The sequence below is a fragment of the Bubalus kerabau genome, chromosome 2, assembly GCF_029407905.1.
Source record: "Bubalus kerabau isolate K-KA32 ecotype Philippines breed swamp buffalo chromosome 2, PCC_UOA_SB_1v2, whole genome shotgun sequence".
Lineage (NCBI taxonomy): Eukaryota > Metazoa > Chordata > Mammalia > Artiodactyla > Bovidae > Bubalus > Bubalus kerabau.
Genome location: NC_073625.1, coordinates 189487334 through 189508661, shown reverse-complemented (window position 1 = coordinate 189508661; position 21328 = coordinate 189487334). Strand labels below are relative to the sequence as shown.

At 49.0% G+C, this 21328-nt stretch overlaps 1 protein-coding gene across 2 annotated transcripts in view; it reads right to left on the bottom strand.

Moving 5' to 3' along the window:
• Positions 1-19679, bottom strand: part of PKNOX1 (PBX/knotted 1 homeobox 1) — a 45490-nt gene extending 25811 nt beyond the window's left edge. Inside the window, exon 1 of one of the 2 annotated variants that reach the window (XM_055569755.1) lies at positions 19522-19679. The gene's annotated coding sequence lies outside the window, so the exon portion shown is untranslated. The remainder of the gene's footprint in view (positions 1-19521) is intronic. The other variant, XM_055569754.1, reaches the window with a different exon arrangement.
• Positions 19680-21328: the final 1649 nt, after the last annotated feature.

Sequence of the window (21328 nt, the reverse complement as noted above, 5' to 3'; positions counted from 1 at the left end):
TATGGCAAAAACCACCATAATATTGTAAAGTAATTAGCCTCCAATTAAAAAAAAAAAAAAAGGGGTAAAGAGTGCCAAGGGGACCGACACTGCCACAGGACACCCAGAAAGCCAGGAAGACCAGCCAGCAGATGGCGCTGTCCGCACGAAAGGGCAGTCCAGGTCCAGGCCAGCCCGCGGCGGCACTGAGGCAGCAGCAGCAGAAGGATCCTCCACCTTGGCAGTAACACTGACGGGCACCTGCGGGCGGGCAGCGGAATTCACGGGGTTCACCCCAGCAGAGCTGCTTGGGCATGGGAGGAAGGGTCTGCTCTGGTCAAGGCCTCTGCCAAGCTGCTCAGCTACAGGCCCTCCCAGATCACAGATAGGCCCTCCCCTACTGCACAGAAAAGTAAGTTTCTATTATGTTCAAACTCAAACAACAGTGTCTTCACTTCTTTTTGGAAAATATCATACTCCATTTATAGTTACTTAAAAATATTGGCTATATTCCCTGTGCTGTGCAAGATATCCTTGAATCTTACTTTATTTTAAAAAAAATATTCATCTATTGCTTATTTGGCTGTGCCAGGCCTCAGTTGCAGGATTCGGGATCTTTAGTAGTGGCACGCAAACTCTTAGTTGCAGCATGTGGGATCTTGTTCCCAGGCCAGGGATCAAACTTGGGCTCCCTGCAATGGGAAAGCAGAGTCTTAACGAAGACAGGGAAGTCCCTATCTTGCCCATTTTACACCTAGCAGTTTGTGTCTCTTAATCCCCTACCTCTGTTTGCCTTTCCCCTCTCCTTGCTGGTAACTACTAGTTTGATCTCTGTATCTGTGAATCTGCTTCTCTTTTGTTATATTCACTAGTTTATTTCTTAGATTCCACATATAAGGGAACCATGCAGTATTTGCCTCTTATTTCAGTAAGCATAATATCCCCCATGTCCACCCATATTGTCTCAAAAGGCAAGTTTTCAATTCTTATGGCTGAGTAATATTCCATTGTATACATGGACCACTTCTTTACCTACTCATCTGCTTACGGACGCTTAGACTGCTTCCACATCTTTGCTACTGTAAATAGTGCTGCTATGAACATCTGAATCAGTGTTTTCGTTTTCTTCAGATACATGCCCAGGAGTGGGATTGCTGGATCACACGGTAGCTCTATTTTCTGTTTTCTAAGGAACCTCCATACTGTTCTCCACTGTGGCTGCACCAATCTATATTCCTACCAATACTTCCCACAGGTCCCCTTTCTTCTGAGGGTCCTCACTACTTACTGTCATGTGAGGCTCCAACTCATTTGAAAAGACCCTGATGCTGGGAAAGATTGAGGGCAGGAGGAGAAGGGGATGACAGAGGATGAGATGGTTGGATGGCATCACTGACTCAATGGACATGAGTCTGAGTGAACTCCGGGAGTTGGGAGTTGGTGATGGACAGGGAGGCCTGGCGTGCTGCGATTCATGGGGTTGCAAAGAGTCAGACACGACTGAGCGACTGAACTGAACTGAACTGAGGCTCCAACATACAAGTTGGAGAACCACCAGCCCAACAGACATACAACACCCTGGTGTTCAAGGGCAATATGACATGGGCTTTGTTTATTTTATTCTACAAGTTCCATCCAGTTAAAAAAGGACACATTAATGAAAACTGTCACTTTGATACCCTTTCAAGAGTCCAGCCAGACTAATACAACTGAAGAAAATGCAACTTTCCAAACTTCACGTACAGAAATCTTAAAACTAATTTAAAAAATACAAAATTTAAAACAATGCATCCTTTTTCAGCTGGCAATTATTAAATCTAAAAGAGTGGTGCGTTACTTTGCTAGCAAAGATGAAGTGAAACCTGCTGCTCTGAAGGAGTCCCAGGTCCCACTAGCAGCAATTTGTCAGAAAGCAATTTGACCATATGTATTTAAAGGGCACACTCAATCACTAATTCATGACCGACTCTTTGTGACCCAATGGACTGTAGCCCACTAGGCTCTTCTGCCCATGAAATTTCTCAGTAAGAATACTGGATGGGCTGGATGGGTTGCCATTTCCTTCTCCAGGGGATCTTCCTGAACCAGGGACTGAATCCATGTCTCCTGTATTGGCAGGCAGATTCTTTACCACTGAGCCACCAGAGAAGCCCCGACCATATGTATGCATACTAAATCACTTTAGTCATGTCCAACTCTTTGCAACACTATAGACTGTACCCCGCTATGGTCACCTATCAAAAAAAAGTTACAATCTTCTCAATGTCAGCTAAGAAGACAGCATTAGTGTTGTGACCTTGAAGGCTGACAAAAATATGAACTGTGAGCCAAATCTGACAGGCATTTTAACATTTCTGAGCATTCTAGTCCAGGACAACTGACAAATTAGGGAAGAACCAGAGGTAGACAGACTGGCCGAGTCCCACCAGGTGGACAAGACCTTCCTGCTCAGAGCAGATGGGAAGGTCTGAGCTGGCTCAGTCCACAGGGACCAGAAGAAGAGGTGCGGCATGTGGGTCAAAGGAGGCCCCGGCTTGGCAGCACCCCAGCTCCCCACATCCCAGCCCACATGATACCCCCCAGATGACAACCTCGACACGCCTGAGATGACTCCCCTATTGCCTCAGTGGTGTCTCTAAGCCCTCAGGGAGATTTAGATTTTGATATTATTGTGTTTAGCTTCACAGAATAATCTGTGTATTTGGCACTTAAGTTGTTGGCAGTATTTAAGAAAACTTGGCAACTTTATCTTAGACATCAGCTTTGGTTCCAATTTAAAAGGTGCAACTGAGTTCCTGAGTTTACACATTTCTTTTTTAGGGAAAAGGTATGAGAAATTTACTAAGATTGCAAACATTTCTTCCCTTATGCAAGTTTACTGACTGCCAGGGACGACTCTAGGTCCCAAGGGTACAGCAGTAAGCAAAATCAAGTTCCGCATCCCATGGAAGCCACTTCCTGGCAGAAGGCTTGGCAAGTGTGGTAACTTGAGACTTGCCACATGTGTGATTTTGAGTGACTACATCTACTTGAGAAAGTTTGATTTAGTCAGATAATTAAGATGCTTAAAATGAAAAAGGTCTCTACTAAAAACTAGGTTTTCAAGCTGCATAAGGAGATTAAAGTTGTATATGGGTGCACGGTACCTGTGAAAATGGCACATGCAGTCTGATCACCTTGAACTGACCAAAGGCTGTCTTACAGGTGAAAGATCAAAACTGACTCAACTGACAAGAGAATAATAAAAATTGTACATAAAAGCATAGAGAAAAAAACAGGCCTGTAGCCTCAGTAAACACTGATTTTATTTTTTTATTTTTAAAAACAATTTTCTTTGTTGGCTGTGATGTGCAGGCTGTGCAGGCTTTTTCCTAGTTGGAGCGAGTGGGGGCTCTCTCCAGCTGCGGTGTGCAGGCTTCGTGTTGCGGTGGCTCCTCCTGTTGTGGAGCACGGGCTCTGCAGCGCTTGGGCTTCGGCAGCTGCCATCCTAGAGCACAGGCCCAGCAGCTGCGGCACACGGCTTAGCTGCTCCAAGGTATGTGGGTATCTTCCCGGATCAGGCACTGAATCTGTGTCTCCTGCACTGGCAGGTGGATTCTTTACCATTGAACCCCCGGGGAAGTCCATAAATGTTGATTTTAAAATACTGTCAAATAAACTCTTCTACGCTCTAAACTTCATTTTAAAGGGCATTAAAAACTCATGGAAATGTATCCCATTATTCATTGCAGCACTATTTACAATAGCTAGAACATGGAAGCAACCTAGATATCCATTGACAGAGGAATGGATAAAGAAGTTGTGGTACATATACACAATGGAATATTACTCAGCCATAAAAAGGAACACAAATGTCAGTTCTAATGAGGTGGATGAACCTAGAGCCTATTATACAGAGTGAAGTAAGTCAGAAAGAGAAAGAGAAATACTGTATTCTAACACAGGCATATGGAATCTAGAAAAATGGTACTGAAGAATTTATTTACAGGGCAGCAGTGGAGAAACAGACATAGAGAATAGACTTATGGACATGGGGAGAGGGGAGGAGAGGGTGAGATGTATGGAAAGCGGAACATGGAAACTTACATTACCATATGCAAAATAGATAGCCAATGGGAATTTGCTGTATGGCTCAGGAAATTCAAACAGGGGCTCTGTATCAATCTAGAGGGGAGGGAGATGGGAGGGAGGTTAAAGAGGAAGGGATCATATGTATACCTATGGTTCATTCATGTTGAGGTTTGACAGGAAACAACAAAATTCTGTAAAAGCAATTACCCTTCAATTTAAAAAAAAAAAAAAAACAAAACTCATGGCAAAAAAGCCAGATGGAAATGATGTGTTTTATCCACATTAATAAAAAATGGAAACAGAACCTACACACCAGCCACAGGACAGTGGGAGAATCCACAGTGGTCCCAGCCATCAATCATGGACACGAAGCTTAATCATGGCAATAGGCTCATGGTGCTGTCAGGAGGAAAGGCAGGGCACCGAGTCTGCTGGGCACATGGCTGGGCCTGATGCAGCCCACAAACACCTACTGAAAGTCTTCTCTGAGCCAAGCTCTGTTCTCAATGCTGGGGATGGGGCAGCAAACCAGACACAGTCCCTGCTGTCAAGAGACAACTTCACAACCATGTTGAAAAAGTGACCAGGATTAATTTGCGAAGAAGAGACATCTGTGAGCACCATGAGCATGTGGTTCTTTCCCACATCCTTTTATTAACTGATGTTCTTCTCTGTGGAGGTCTTCTGTACTCCTGGTTAATTAATCCTGAAACATTTTACCGTTTTTCTTGCTACTATCAAAAGTATCTCGTTGTCACTATACTCTCTGGTGGACTGCTGGGTAAGAAATGCCCCCAGTCCACAGGCTAACCTCATGCCTACCAACATTTCTAATGGTTTACGAAAAATCTACTGGTTTTTCTCAGCACATGCAGATAAAATCCCAATCAACATTTCTGTTTTTTTCTTCTTTAGAGAAACTAAAAAAATGTCAAGCTATCCTGCAAGGCCACAGTAACAACAAAGAAGAGGTGATGGCCCAAGAGCAGGTAAACAGGCCGGTGGGGCAGCAGGAATGAGACATCAGACCTGCCAGGGCCGGAAGGAGAAGTACCAAAGATGCAAAGAGCTTTGGAATCTTGATGCGTTTACGAAAATCTCTCTGAACTCGATCACTGCCTGCAAAGTGCGAGTGAACCCGGGGTTCTGGTGCTGCTCCCCACAGGCACTGTGGTGGTCAACCACGTGCTCCCACTCAGCCTCGGGCATGTGGACTCTAGGGGACCTGGGCTGGCAGAGCAGAAGCCCCTCAAGGTCAGAGCTCCGTGTTGCCCTCCTGTTTACGTAACCCACACAACACAGAGACTCACGGAGCACTGGCCCCAGGAGGGAGCGTCTCCATTGTACCGCCAGAGCCACAATGGGGCCTGGTGAGGGTGGGAGGGAAGACAAGGCAGGCAGCCCCTACCCAGGGTCTACTTGTGTCCAGACCCATACAAGCTTTAGAACACATCCCCAAACTCTGACATGCCTTCCTCCCTAGAAGAGGGTCTTTGTCCCCGCCTCTTAAACCTGACCCTAGTGACTCACTGGGAACCACGCATGAGACAGCATCCAAAGTGAGGCTGCATGAGTCCAGGCCTGCGGCAGCTCTCACCATTCTCCCTGGGTCACTCAATCCTAGAGCCCTGAGTGTCCCCTCAACCCCTGCCAAGTAAGAAGTCTGACTAACCAGAACCCCACCTCCCCCGCCATGAGGAAGCCCAGGCCACAGGGAATGTCCACGCAGAGGTCCACAGCCCAGCTCATGCCCCTACTGACAGCCAGCACCAACTTTCCAATTTGAGAAAATCCCTCCCCAAGACTCCAGCCCTCAGACACCAAGCCACTCCCAGGCCTCCTGGTCCTCCCAGCTGAGGACCCCAACCTGTAGGGCAGAAACAGGTCATTCCCACCACACTCTTTCCAAACTCCTGGCCACAGACCCAGGAGCAGAATGAACGGGTCATCCTGTGCCCGCACCAGTAGGGACCAGGACACTGTCCAGTCTCTGCAGCCCTGCCTGGCCTCCTCCTGCTCATGAGGCTGAGTGCCTCGGAAAGAGTCTGGCTGCCAGGCCCGGCCTTTCCCTCTACATGCTATTTCTGAGAACACAATAGACTTTGTTTTGTGAAAATGAGTAAACAGAAACCTCAATGAAATAGAGTCAGGAGGCCAGCAGTGGTAGTCTCATGTCCTGACAGTAGGGACAGCCAGACAAGAAATGGACAGACTCTTCTCCCCACTTCCCAGAGTGCAGCCAATGAGGCAGTGTCCCAACCCAGCAATGTGAAGCCACTAGAGGAACCCTGGATTCCTCCAGCAGACTCTGTTAACTCCAGCTCTCCCAACCTCCCCTTCTCCTTTTAAAGAGAGTTCTCCTCTCCTGGCCAGCCAGGGACTTGCCCGGGCTCCATGTGGTTGCAGACCTGAAATTGCAATTCTTTGTTGATCCAGAATAAACCCAGTTTTGCTGGCAAGGTAACTGGCAGTCTATCTGTGTTAGAGCAACTGTTTCTAAGATAACTATAGAACTCCCAAGGAAATCAAGAGAGTATTTGACAATCTGACAACTTTGATGCCTACAAATATCAATTTTCATCAATTCAATCTATGAATTACTGTGTCATTCAAAATGGGAAACGCTAAGAGAATGGATGAAGAAGGTACACAGCACGACCTTCAGTCATGTGATGCTCAATGCTGCACAAATGTAACTCTGCACACACTAGTGAGTCTAAAGAAAGCGCCGACCTGGTTCCAAGTGGCATCTCCCAGCAGCAGTCAAGGTGTGCAGTCATACATTTCCAGAATAACCCACCACACATTCCTGAAAACGAAAGAGACTCTTCCTGCTCATCAACACCTATAGGAAATACATACTGGAGCCATGTTAACAGCACATGAAGGACTCTGGACACTACCTGTGAGCATCTAAGTTAAAACACTGGGCCACAAAGACCCTGGGGCTTCCCAGATGGCTCCTAGGCAGTAAAGAATTTGCTTGCCAACGCCAGAGATGTGGGTTCGATCCCTGAGTTGGGAGGACTCCCTGGAGGAGGAAATGGCAACCCACTCCAGTATTCTTGCTTGGGAAATCCCATGAACAGAGGAGCCTTGTGGGCTCTAGTCCAGGGGATCACAAAGAGTCAGACATGACTGAGCGACAAAACAACATGCCCCACTGCCATCACAATGTCTGGTACACAGCAGGTGCACAATAAGTTTGTGTAGTGAATGGTTGCTCCATTTAACACAGGAATTATCTGTTTCATGAAAGTTTGCTGTAATTCACCCCAGTGTCTCTTTAAAAAAAAATCTTTTTTATTTAAATTTTATTTATGAACTGGCTGGCTCTTTGTTGCTATGCATGCACTTTCTCTGGCTGTGGCGAGCAGGGGCTACTTTCCAGTTATGGTGTGCAGGCTTCTTCTTGTAGTGGCGTCTCTTGTTGTGGAGCACAGGCTCTAGGGTGCAGACTTAGTAGCTACGGCGCACGGGCTTAGTTGTTTTGCCACATGTGGGACCTTCCCAGACCAGGGACGATCCTGAGTCCCCTGCACTGGCAGGCAGATTCTTAACCACTGGACCACCAGAGAAGTCCAAAAAGATAAACCTTGACTTCCCTCTCCATCTCATCTAAAGTTGCTGGTATGTGCAAGTTTTCTACCTCCAAGGTCAATTCTGGTCATTTATGCCTTCTTTACGGAGAAGGCAATGGTACCCCACTCCAGTACTCTTGCCTGGCAAATCCCATGGACCGAGGAGCCTGGTAGGCTGCAGTCCATTGGTCGATAAGAGTTGGACACGACTGAGCGACTTCACTTTCACTTTTCACTTTCATGCATTGGAGAAGGAAATGGCAACCCACTCCAGTGTTCTTGCCTGGAGAATCCCAGGGACAGCGGAGCCTGGTGGGCTGCCGTCTATGGGGCTGCACAGAGTCGGACACGACTGAAGCGACTTAGCATGCCTTCTTTATAATCCACTCACATCACCTACTTGGTCTTTTTATCACGCTCTGGAGAAGGAAATGGCACCCCACTCCAGTACTCTTGCCTGGAAAATCCCATGGACAGAGGAACCTGGTAGGCTACAGTCCATGGGGTCCCAAAGAGTTGGACACGACTGAGTGACTTCACTTCAAATTTACCACCATCAAATTGTACATGCATGTTATTATTTGTAAAATTTTCATATCCATAGCCACATCTCTTTTAAAATACTGTGTTCTCATTTCCTCATAATCAGATTTGCAAAAAGCAAAAATAGATTTGCCTTAACTTTATTTTCCTGGTTTCTTGAGTTGAAAGCTGAATTCATCTCTTTTTCTTGTTCTCTAATAAATGGGTAAGTCTACGCACTTTGTCCCTCCTGAGAGCTGGTTTCACCTCATCCCGTGGGTAGTGTTTGGCAGTCTTCTTTCATTCACAGAATGAATGCTGATCTCCTCTTCAACCAGCGTTATGAAGAACAGGGCCCTAGCGTTTTCCGGTGGATATTTTTAGCTGTCTTTTCACTCTTAGGTTCTGTCCAGGTTGCACTGTGATCTGAGAATCTGGTCTATAGAATTAACTTTTCGAAACTTGGGATTTTTCTTTGTGGCCTAATACGTGGCCAGTTTTTGTTCAATGTTCTGTGTAATTGAGAATCAATACTTTAGGTTTGTTGGGCACAAATTTCTGTACATCCATCAGTTCTAGCGTTTAAGTCCTTTCTATCAGCGGTTCTCTACTGGGGGCAATTCTGGCCCCCAAGGGACGTTTGGCAACTTCAATTAACATTCTGCTTGCCACAGTGGGTAGCGGCTGGGGGCGCTGCTCACCCTGCCGCAGTGCACAGGACAGCGCCCACGAACAACCACGCGGCACCAGGTGCCAGTGGCGCTGAGTGAAGAAGCCCTCCACACCTCTTCTCTCTGGGCTAACCTGCTTTGTGGCTTGCTGAGGGCCCCTCTGTCAACTCCCACTTGGATCAACCTTCCTATTTTTCTACATTTTGATACATTGTTGATACATTGCTACATTACTGATACATGAGCTTATGATAGAAAGAACTGCTCTTAAGCTTTTGCCATGAGTTCAGTTGACACTGGTATTGCTAAACCCTTCTTTCTGTAGGACTGACAACTTTTCTATCCCTTGTTTCCCACCTTCTTGTTTTAGCTTTAGATAAAACAAGGTCTCTTGTTTAGGTCGCTTACATACTGCATCAGCTAGATTTCATTTTCTACTAAATCTGGGGTTTTTAATCACTTGGGAGAGCTAACCCTTAAACATTATTTGGTGTCTCTGGGCTTGTTCATGCCATCTTACATCGTTTGCTTTTTAACATACCAAGCAAACCTCATTCTCCTCTTTTTTCTGAATTCCTTTTTGTTGAGATGATGAAACTCTTCTTTGCTCCACTCTCCCCTTGGGTACCTGGGAGTCACATATTCTACCTTCAGTCTCCTACTGGTTACCTTACACCACCTCAACACTAACACCTACATCCCAATCTGCTTCTAGAACAAGCCTTGTTCCATCGACAAAACATCAACCTGCATTATCATTCCACACTTGAATCTGTGCTCCTTAGCAGCAGGGACTCAGCGCTGGCAGTGAGCACACAGCAATCTGCGAAGGCAAATGTGTCTAGGACCATTTCAGGATTTTTTTTTAAACCTTTAAAATGAATTTCAGGGCATTTAAAGGTTACACTTATAATCTGGGGTTTACCTGACTATAATGCTAGTAAAGTAATGCTCAAAATTCTCCAAGCCAGGCTTCAGCAATACGTGAACTGTGAACTTCCAGACGTTCAAGCTGGTTTTAGAAAAGGCAGAGGAACCACAGACCAAATGGCCAACATCCGCTGGATCATGGAAAAAGCAAGAGAGTTCCAGAAAAACATCTATTTCTGCTTTATTGACTATGCCAAAGCCTTTGACTGTGTGGATCACAATAAACTGTGGAAAATTCTGAAAGAGATGGGAATACCAGACCACCTGACCTGCCTCTTGAGAAACCTATATGCAGGTCAGGAAGCAACAGTTAGAAATGGACATGGAACAACAGACTGGTTCTAAATAGGAAAAGGAGTATGTCAAGGCTGTATATTGTCACCCTGTTTATTTAACTTCTATGCAGAGTACATCATGAGAAACGCTGGACTGGAAGAAACACAAGCTGGAATCAAGATTGCCGGGAGAAATATCAATAACCTCAGATATGCAGATGACACCACCCTTATGGCAGAAAGTGAAGAGGAACTAAAAAGCCTCTTGATGAAAGTGGAGAGTGAAAAAGTTGGCTTAAAGCTCAACATTCAGAAGACAAAGATCATGGCATCTGGTCCCATCATTCATGGGAAATAGATGGGGAAACAGTGTCAGGCTTTATTTTTGGGGGGCTGCAAAATCACTGCAGATGGTGACTGCAGCCATGAAATTAAAAGACGCTTACTCCTTGGAAGGAAAGTTATGACCAACCTAGACAGCATATTGAAAAGCAGAGACAGTACTTTGCCAACAAAAGTCTGTGTAGTCAAAGCTATGGTTTTTCCAGTGGTCATGTATGGATGTGAGAGTTGGACTGTGAAGAAAGCTGAGCGCTGAAGAATTGATGCTTTTGAACTGTGGTGTTGGAGAAGACTCTTGAGAGTCCCTTGGACTGCAAGGAGATCCAACCAGTCCATTCTGAAGGAGATCAGCCCTGGGATTTCTTTGGAAGGACTGGTGCTAAAGCTGAAACTCCAGTACTTTGGCCACCTCATGCGAAGAGTTAACTCATTGGAAAAGACTCTGATGCTGGGAGGGATTGGGGGCAGGAGGAGAAGGGGATGACAGAGGATGAGATGGCTGGATGGCATCACCGACTCAATGGACGTGAGTCTGAGTGAACTCTGGGAGTTGGTGATGGACAGGGAGGCCTGGCGTGCTACAATTCATGGACTGAACTAAACTGAATGCTTCATTCTCATGAATGACATGTATGTAACCTGTCTAATATCATTTATACCCATGCACATGTATATTTGACATTCTATTTGTTCAGCAACACAGAGCTAACAACATTGCCTCCTTCTAACGGGGGACCAAGTCAAACTTAGCAAAGCATCTTACAGTAACTAGTTTTGAACAGTGGGTTATTCTGACTTGTCTAGACAAGAATTCAGATTATTTTAATGACATTCTAGCTAAAAGGAGAAAATATTTAAATGTTTTGTCTGCATTATAATCACCACCTTCAATATTATTTATTTTATGAGAAAATTACATTAGAAAAGCATTCCTTTAAGTTTTGATGGCAGAAATACTGGGAATATTCCATAATATGTATTTCACTCCATGTATCAAATTGAACAGTTGAATTCTCCACTTGATATTCACACAGAAAATCTTAAAAAAAAAAAAATAGGAAAAATAACATACATAAAGATGGAGAGATTTTTAAAGTTTAAAACAGTTACAGGTTATAGTCTTGGGATATACTGGAAAGTGAAAGTGTTAGTTGCTCAGCTGTGTCTGACTCTTTGCGACCCCATGGACTGTAGCCCGGCAGGCTCCTCTGTACACAGAATTCTCCAAGCAAGAATACTGGAGTGGGTAGCCATTCCCTTCTCCAGGGATGTCCCCAACCCAGAGATCCAACCTGGATCTCCTGCACTGCAGGCAGATTCTTTACCAGATTCTTTACCATCTGAGCCACCAAGAAAGTCCCAGGATATACTGGACTAACATTAAAATTGAAACTGAGAAATAGGGACTTCCCAGGTGGTCCAGGGGTTAAGAATCTGCCTTGCAATGCAGGGGATGCAGGTCCAACCCGTCTGGGAACTAATAACCCACATGCCCTGGAGCAACTTAAGCCCAGTTCCTCAACTAGAGAGTCCGTGCAACAAAGATTCCCCCATGTTACAACAAAGACCCAATGCAACTAAATAAGCTTAAAAAAAAAAGGAAAAAGAGAAATAAACATCTAAATAAACAATAGGTAAAGTATGTCCTCAGGCAAGTTAACTAAACATTAAGTCCCCACGAGGGGACCTCCCTGGCAGTCCAGTGGTTAAGACTTCGAACTTTCACTGCAGGGGCCTGGGGTTTGATCTCTGGTCTGGGAACTAAGATTCCACATGCCACGCAGCATGGCCAAAAAATAAAAAAATAAACATTATCAAGTCAAAAGGGTCCATAAGAAAGCAAATCTCAGAAAAGTACTCAAAAAGAGTTGAGAATTACTCCATCTCCTGTTTTCATTCCTTTCACATAAGAATCACCCAAAGAGATATGAAGATCAAGGGAAAAAAAAAAAAAAAAAGATTCTAGAAAGAAAAAAAGAGGCCATGAATGAGGCTCCGGTCCTTTCCCCAGCCTGGGTTCCAGGCACTCAGGGGCTTGGCTGGCCTGCTCTCCAGCCAGGAGCTCCAGAGCTGGTGATGTAGAGCCCTCTGGCATCTGGGGTCTCAGAACAGGGGGTTCTGGGCAAGGCAGGGGCACCCATGAGAGAGAATTCGACACTCTACACTGACTCCATTGGACAGCATGGATTTTTGGAGTTCAGATGACAGAAAAAGAGCAAGGAGGCATTGGGAACTACCCACTGGAACAGAAGTTTCTAGATTTAGGCTTCCAGCATTTATTCCCATGGATCCCTTTAGATTCTAAAAGAGCTATTTACATAGGCTGTGTTGATACCCATCACACTACATACTGGTCATCACAACTGGACATGGAACAACAGACTGGTTCCAAATAGGAAAAGGAGTACGTCAAGGCTGTATATTGTCACCCTGTTCATTTAACTTATATGCAGAGTACATCATGAGAAATGCTGGATTGGAAGAAACACAAGCTGGAATCAAGATTTCCGGGAGAAATATCAATAACCTCCGATATGCATATGACACCACCTTTACGGTAGAAAGTGAAGAGGAACTAAAAAGCCTCTTGATGAAAGTGAAAGTGGAGAGTGAAAAAGTTGGCTTAAAGCTCAACATTCAGAAAACGAAGATCATGGCATCTGGTCCCATCACTTCATGGGAAATAGATGGGGAAACAGTGGAAACAGTGTCAGACTTTATTTTTCTGGGCTCCAAAATCACTGCAGATGGTGACTGCAGCCATGAAATTAAAAGACGCTTCCTCCTTGGAAGGAAAGTTATGACCAATCTAGATAGCATATTCAAAAGCAGAGACATTACTTTGCCAACAAAGGTCCGTCTAGTCAAGGCTATGGTTTTTCCAGTGGTCATGTATGGATGTGAGAGTTGGACTGTGAAGAAGGCTGAGCACCAAAGAATTGATACTTTTGAACTGTGGTGTTGGAGAAGACTCTTGAGAGTCCCTTGGACTGCAAGGAGATCCAACCAGTCCATTCTGAAGGAGATCAGCCCTGGGATTTCTTTGGAAGGACTGATGCTAAAGCTGAAACTCCAGTACTTAGGCCACCTCATGCGAAGAGTTGACTCACTGGAAAAGTCTCTGATGCTGGGAGGGATTGGGGGCAGGAGAAGGGGACGACAGAGGATGAGATGGCTGGATGGCATCACCGACTCGATGGACGTGAGTCTGAGTGAACTCTGGGGGTTGGTGATGGACAGGGAGGCCTGGCGTGCTGTGATTCATGGGGTCACAGAGTCAGACACAACTGAGCAACTGAACTGAGAGAAAATACCCTCCCCTTCCCCTTTTATTAGTCATATTTCCCCAGCAGTTACACTGTTTGATCCATCTGGATCCAGACCTACTGGTTTCCGGGGAGCGCCGAGTCGGCCAGCACTCCTCCTGAAGAGGGCCCTCTGGTCACCGTGTGCAGCTTTGTGGCCACACACAGCGTCTATCACGTCTTCTTTTCCTCTGCAGTATACCAAGGATGGTTCCAGGACTGTACAAAAAGGGCCACAGTGGGACGCGGCACACAGGCCTGTCGCTTACCAGCCCCTGGCCTAGAGTTTAGCTGTCCCAAGAGACACATTATACTATAACCCCAGCTACAAAGTGCTCTAACTCAGCCTCAGTGACGCAGTCTCTTGCATTTTTCATTTAATCCACACACATGCTGAGGTGTCCGGCAGCTCCCTCCCTTCCCAGTTGCCAGGCCCACCCAGCAGAGGCTCAGGTTTCCCAGCAGGGAGGGTCCTCAGCCACTCTCAGAAGCTGCTCTATGAGCAGGATCAATTCCATCCATACAGAAATGCAGGAAATTCTGGGGTAATTTCAGTTTTAGTGGCTGTGAGAGCTGGTAATGAAGCCAGAAGAGGATGGAGAGACAGTACAAACTACACCTTTAGACTGGCGGTGGGGGGATGTGGAATTGATGATCCTCCTCTAAACCAAACCGGTGCCTTAATAAAGCTGAGAGAGCTGTTAAGGACCCCAAGAAAACTGTCAAAATTCTATATTCAAAACAAGAGACCTTTTCCAATGCCCTTGGAGGATAGCAGCTGTACGTCACTACAGCGCCATCAGTCTTCATTCCTGTATGGAAAGGGCTGTGACTGTGGCCAGAGAACCAGCCACCTGCCCCCATCCCACCCCACCGGGCGCGCCCTCCTCCCTCGCCTTCCATCCGCCTTCACGTCCCTCTCCAGAGAGATGGTCAGTCAAGAACTCATTCTGAGGAGAAATATTTGTCAAGAGATCACTTTATTTTTCAAGCAAGGTTTTGAGAGGCACCACTTGAAGTTTAACATAATACTCAAATAAAATCACAGATGTTAAATCCTGTCAAAACAAAATCTAGCCCCCAAAAGCCAACCACGTATGTTCAAGAGAGACACAGCAAAATTCCAACAACAAAGGTGTTTAATAGTTTCAGAATCCGTTTCAGTAAATTCTGAGCTGAAAGGCCTATCACAGCTGGTAGAATTTAAACTCAAATCACAGCTTTGTTTTTAAAATCATGACTACCACTCCCATAATTAAAAACTGACATTCGAAACTTTCATGATATACTTGTTATTAATGGTCAATGCGTATGTTTTAGGTTCAATAGGAACCCCAACCCTTCAAGGCAAGGGTTATGTCATGGTACCATCTTTCTCCCGAGGGCACCGTCTGAGCTCAGGGACAGAGCACTGTGGACATGGGCCTGGCAGCCTCGTCCCTGCCCTGATCCGGCTGGCACTCAGCTTGGCCGGCCAGAGGATGATCAAATAAACACAGGAAACAACAAGACCCACGTGCTTGAAAGGCTCCATCTACACCAGCAGGGACAGCCACACACATGCGAAACCAGAATCACAGAACTGTATTAAGACCGTAGATAAACGCTGAAAATGTGAAACATGTCAATTACGTAAAACATGAAACTACACATAACGCTGACTAAAAATACAAATCAAAATAGCTGCACTGATGAATATGTAAAAACTTACGCCTATCCCATTAAACCTGGGTTCCACACAAGGTGGTTTAGAAAATGCTGTTCCAGGGCATTACTTCTCAACCAGGGGGAATTTTTGTCCCCCAGCAAACGCTTGGCACTATCTGAAGACATTTTTGGTTGTTACACTTGTTGGTGGGGGTCCCGCTGGCATCTGCTAAAATCCTACAATGCACAAGACAAGAAGTACCCAGCCCCAAAAGTCAACAGGGGCCCAGCTTTGAACCCCTGCCCCAGAGGGTCACAGGGGTGTTTCATTTATACAGCAATAAACTGTTATCTTGTTTTTAAAAAGATACTTTGCATAAACACATTACTGAATTTATAATAACACAAAATTAAATTCCTGATTTTTTAAAGCAAAAAAAAAAATAAAAATAAAAACCTTGATAAACTGTCTCAGCTACAGTATGGCATATACTGAGGGCTTTACCAAGCTCTCATGAAGGTACTTTCTGCAAATCCAACAAGACTGGTCAGGAAACTGCAATCACAATTCCTACCACCTACAGTCCCTTCCAAGTGACCCACCCCACTGCAGGCCCTGTGGAAAGGGAGTGGCTGTGAGCTGGCAAAAGCACACCCCTCCTTGGGGAGAGCTTGGGGACCAGGTGGGCACCTGGGGGACGTGGTGGAGGGCGAGACAATTGTCACCCTGTCTCTGTGGTGGGCAGGGTGTGTGAGGAGAACAGAAGAGGATAAGGCAGGCAGAGCTGAGGAGCCGAGTGTGCAGGAGCAGCAGACGGTCAAGATCAACAAGGGAAGAGCAAGCCAGGAAGGTCAAGGCCGGGGTGGCAGCAAGATCCCGCCAGGCCCCAAGCTGCAACTCCACCCACCCCCAGGCCCAGCACTACCTGGGTCATTGGACTCCACTAGGTTCCTTTCTCCCTTATTCCTGTGTGACCTGCCGGTGAAGTCAGCCTGCTGCCTGCCACCCCGGGGCCTGAGTACTGCAGCCGGGCGTTAAAGACGCAAACACCAGAGGCATTTAAATGACAGACACCTGTGGGGTGGCAGGGTCGCCCTGAGTAGAATAATCCCCAGACAGGAGTGCATGACCCCACACTGGGCAGGCCACCCTGAGGGGAAGGGACGGCTGGGGGGCTGCTGGCTGGACCTGTCCTGACGAGTGCATCCTAATACTGAAGGGAAGGCTCAAGACAATGGGAACTGAAAACGTTCACCAATGCACAGGCCCTCAGTCCCAAAGCCTGACTGATCAGCGCTTTTCAAGATTCTAGAAGAGCTGGAGGACTTTCCCCCAAAGAAGCTGAGATGGAATGAAGCAGCCACTCTGTCCCCTCCGCAGGTCCCCAGAAGTGACCTCAGAGCCATAGAGCTTCCACATCCAGAGTCTGAAACCACCTCGTCACAAAAAAAGTTGGCTGGGCCAGCATCCAGCACAGTCTGCAAACCTCCCAGAAACAGTGAGTAGACCAGTGAGGCTGACACATCAAGACGAGGACAGCTGCCGGCCAAGGGCACCCAGCAGCCGGGTACCCTGACCATTCGCTGGCCAGGTGTGCAATACAGCCAGAGGGGCCCTATTTGACAGTCTCTACAGCCAGGTCTTTCCAACCAAATGCCTCTGCCTTCCAGTCCCTGAATGTTGATTTCAACAATTTCTCAACTGAACCCTTTCAACACTATACTCCACTTTCCTAAACAACTTGTACAAGACAGAACTGTAAGCCATCCCACGTGTGAGTCATCACTACTGGTGTCAGACAGTTACTCCAATGGCTCACCCTGCTATGACCCCAGACAGTTCAGCTCTGGGTTCCCTGAGCTGTGCTGTTTCTACTTCCTCATCGCCCTTGCCCTCAGCACAAGCATTATGAAAGAAAAAGGAGGGCACATACATATTCCTAGTAAGGGATGCACTGGGAGTAAATCGACTGCTAGTGCAGAGGCTCTTAGTCTCTGTGAACCTGAATGAGAAAAAAATCGTATCTTTATAAAGTGTGGCTGAAATTTAGCACTCATTCAATTCCACAGGTAGTCACAAAATCCTGGAATTTGCACAGCACCTGTGACTTCTTCACCAACAGAAACCACAGACATTTTCACAAAACATGAGCACTGTACAAAAATCCCAAACTGACGCTTATACTCATCAATACTCAAAAAGAATTAGATCTGGTGTTCCATCTGTTACTACATGAGCTAATAAAAAGCAGGTCAGGAAATTCATCACAAGTTTAGTTCAATATTTTTGATAACTGTATTTCAGTATAACAGGTTCTCTTCCTGACCCTATTTTATTTTTTTAAAAACGTTTGTGCCAGGAGGAGGAGGAGACCAGAGATCTGGGGAGGGCAGGAAAGGCCCCCTGGGGCGCATGATGAGCGACTGAACTGAACTGAGAGGTTTCAAAGTGTTCTTCTGAACAGTTTCAATTAGTTTGCAACAAAAGTGGAAGAGTTACGCTAGAATGTTACTATTTGCCCAGTACCTTTCACTGATCCTAAGTGGTACTTTCCTAAAGTTACAACACACTGAAACAGACACGTAAATATGTGTGCCCTAGAGGACAGCGTTAGCACCCAGCATCATTAGTGTCCGCACTTAGACTGCCAGCACGGGCTGTTCGCCTTTCCAGTCCTACCTCATACGATATTTCACCAACTCTAATCCCCACTTGTAAATCTCTGAAGTAGGAAGGGTCCTTCGGAAAGCCCTATATCCTACAACTCTATTCCACAACCGTGCTGAACGAAACGCACGACTCTGTCCACGCTGGGTAAGTGAGGGGAAAAACCGATGAAAGGCAAATTGGAGTCAGTGGGCCACCTTCCAAATCCACGTACACCTAGATTTGAGAGCATCACCAGCAACTGTACTGGCAGAATTTTCACATTTCACTTCGATCTTTCCACACAGTATTCAGAAAACACTGCATAAAACATTATGCAAGTACATAAGCCCTTTCTTAATATGTCAGGAGAAATCATACAAGTATATCCAACGAAAGCTGAGGGTTTCATTTAGCATAAAGCGGGAAGTATCCCTACCAGTAGCTTCTACTGAAAACTAAGTCTTAGGATCAAAATTGTTAATCACAACCTCCTTACAAACGGCAAATCTACCCTGGATGGTGCAGGTCTGCGATCAAAGTTACCGAATGCACATTCGCGTCAGTACAGGTTCTCCCCTCCCCCTCCCCAGCATCCGCCTTCCGCCCTCACCCCGGGACTCCGACCCGGGCAGCACGCACTAAGACGGATTCAGGAGTCATGCATCACAAAGGAAAGCCTAACGGGCCCAGCCTCTGAACCACTAACGACGCCGCGTCCCAGCAGCCTCTGCGCTGAAATAAAGCAGACTCCTCTTTCCCTGCCTCTCCTGAGGTGACTCACGACCTCTCCCTCAAGGAATGTGGGAGCCAGCGGGCGGCCGGGCCGGGCCCCACACCGCCGTCCTCTAGTTCTAGTCGGCCGTTTACCACCCGCGACGCCTGTATCACTCGTTCCAGACACCGCGCACCCCGGGCTCCCTAACAGCCCGGGACCCGCCGGCCACCGCCCGGCCTCTGGCACCCCGGAAGCCCGGGGAGCGCGACACCCCCGCCTCACGGCCGCCGAGCACCCGCGCCTCCGCCTCGCGAACGTCCGCCCCGCGCGCCCCCGCGCGGCCCCGCCCCCGCGCCCCGGACGCCGGCCCCGCCCCCCACCCCGCCCCCGCGCGCCCCCTTAGCCCGGCCCCCGCCCCCGCCGCGCGCCCCCGCGCCCCCCGCCCCGCCCGCGCAGGGGCGCGCGCCGCGCTCCGAGAGGGACGGTTAGGAGCGCGCGCTTCGCCGCGGGCCCCGCGCGGCGGCGGCGGCGGAGCCTTCCAGAAATTTCCGCGTCCCTAAGCCCACACCGAAAAACAAGCAGGGCGCGCCCCCGCGCCGGCCCGGCCCTCAGCTCCCCTCCCCGCGGCCGCTGCTCCCCTCCCCCACCCGCGCCCCCTCCCCGCCCCCTGCCCCGGGCGGCAGGTCCGGCGCGGCCCTCCCGGGCGGCGGCGGCCCGCGGAGACCCGGCTGGCGGCGGCGGGGCGGCGGCCGCGGCGCCGGCGGGCCGGCGTGATTGATAGGGACGGGGCGGCGGAGCGGCGGCGGCGGCGGAGCGGTTGAGTGACAGCTTACCTGGGTGCCAATCTTCATCACACTGACAAGCGGCTGCAGCAATCGGGACCCGCAGTGCCGCGCCCGCGTCCAACCGTCACGCCGACGCTGGGCCACGCGACACAGTCTCGCTCAATGGGAGGAGGGCGACGCCGACGCGCGCTGCATCAATATTCACAGTGAGGGCGGGGCCTGAGGGTCCCGGGCCCCGCCCCGTCCTTGCGCTGCGGCGGCTGGAGGCGGGGCCTGGGCGCCGGGGGCGGAGAGTGAGCCGGGGGCGGGCGGCGGCCGGCCCCGCCCCCGCCTAGCAGTCGGGACCCGCCCCCAGCCGCTGCGCCGCGGCGCGAAGAGCGTCCCGCCCCGCAGGCCGCGAGCCCCGCCTCACTAGTATGCAGCTGAGGGCGTGGCCTACTAGCGTCACGCCCCCTCCGCTCTTTCCTCAGAGACCGGGGGAAGTGTGTGGAGCGGGCTTGGGTGGGCGAAACCACCCGCGACGGTCAGGCGGGGAGGGCGGGCTGTACCATCCGCGGGAGGAGTCCTGAATGCGCGCCCGGGAGATGCAGGGCAGGCCAGCCCCGGGCTGTCCTCGGAGGCCGGACCGTGCGGGCGTCTGGCGCCCAGGCCCCTACTCTGCGCGGCGCCCCCTTGGTGTGCAGGTCCGAGGCAGTCCCCTGCTTTCCTCCCGGAGGTTGCACACGTGCGCCCCGAGAGCGGCGGCAGTGGCCAGCCACCAACCTGACCCCCGGCGCTCTCAGCCGCTGTCTGGGCTCCAGCCACCGCTGCAGGCTCGCCTCTGGTACCGCTCTCTGCCGTCAGGCACCTGTCCCCCGGTGGCCCACGCAGGCCCCATCTGCCAGTGAAGTGGCACCCCTTAGGAAGACGCGGAAAGTATGGTGTATCTCAAGGTGGACTTTCAGACACGGTGCTGCAGCAGGCCTGCGGGTCCCTCCGGTGGCCTTGCCCTCCAGGACGTTAAGGAAAAAGCAAGGCCTTTCCTACCGCAGAGGCATGGGGCCCGAACGGCTGTCCATTTCTACAGAAACGTTCCTCGGTGGGATCTCTGTCTGGAGAAGGGCTCGCGCGCTGCCCCGGGACCCAGGACTGGAACTCGTGGAAGATGCCTGGTGATTCAGGAGGGAGTCAGTCAGGAGCCATTGGGAAGGACCTCCCTGCTAAGTCTTCAGGACTCCACCAGCACCATGAAGCTGCAGGCACTCTTCGTGGTCCTGCAGAAATGCTCCATTTTCCAGAGAGAAGGCTGTGATAGCAGCTCCTGGGCTGGGGTGCAGTGAGCCACTGACCAGTGGAGAGTTGGAGGGAAGGGACCCCCACAATTCAGTGGTGCAGACCAGCTACCTGTGTTTGCAAGGCCCAGTGCAAAGTTAGAATGGACGGTCCCTTGTTCAAGAGTCGCTAAGAATTTTAAGGCAGGGACAGGAGGTTATTATACCCGGCTGGGGTCCCAACTGATGGCACTGCTCACAGGCACCCTGAAGCAGCCCTGGCCTGGCTGGCCTCACCCTCTCCCCACCTGGGACTGAAGCTTTCACCCGGTTCCCATCAAGTGTGTGAGGCGACAGAGGTCTCTGTCCAGGAGAACCTGGGAGTGTGCTGTCCCCTGATGACCCGAAACAAATCCCAAGGCAGTTGAGACCCAGGCCCTGCACCCCTGTCTGGCCTCTGCGCCTGGCCTCCTCTACCCGGGCCCCCTATGATCTGCCTGCCCTTCCTTTCCTTCTCTTCAAGGGGCCAGCTCCAGAGGAGAAAGGGCTGGAAGCATCATCAGTGACACTGGCCCAGAGGCTCACACATCTGGGAGCCCTCTTTA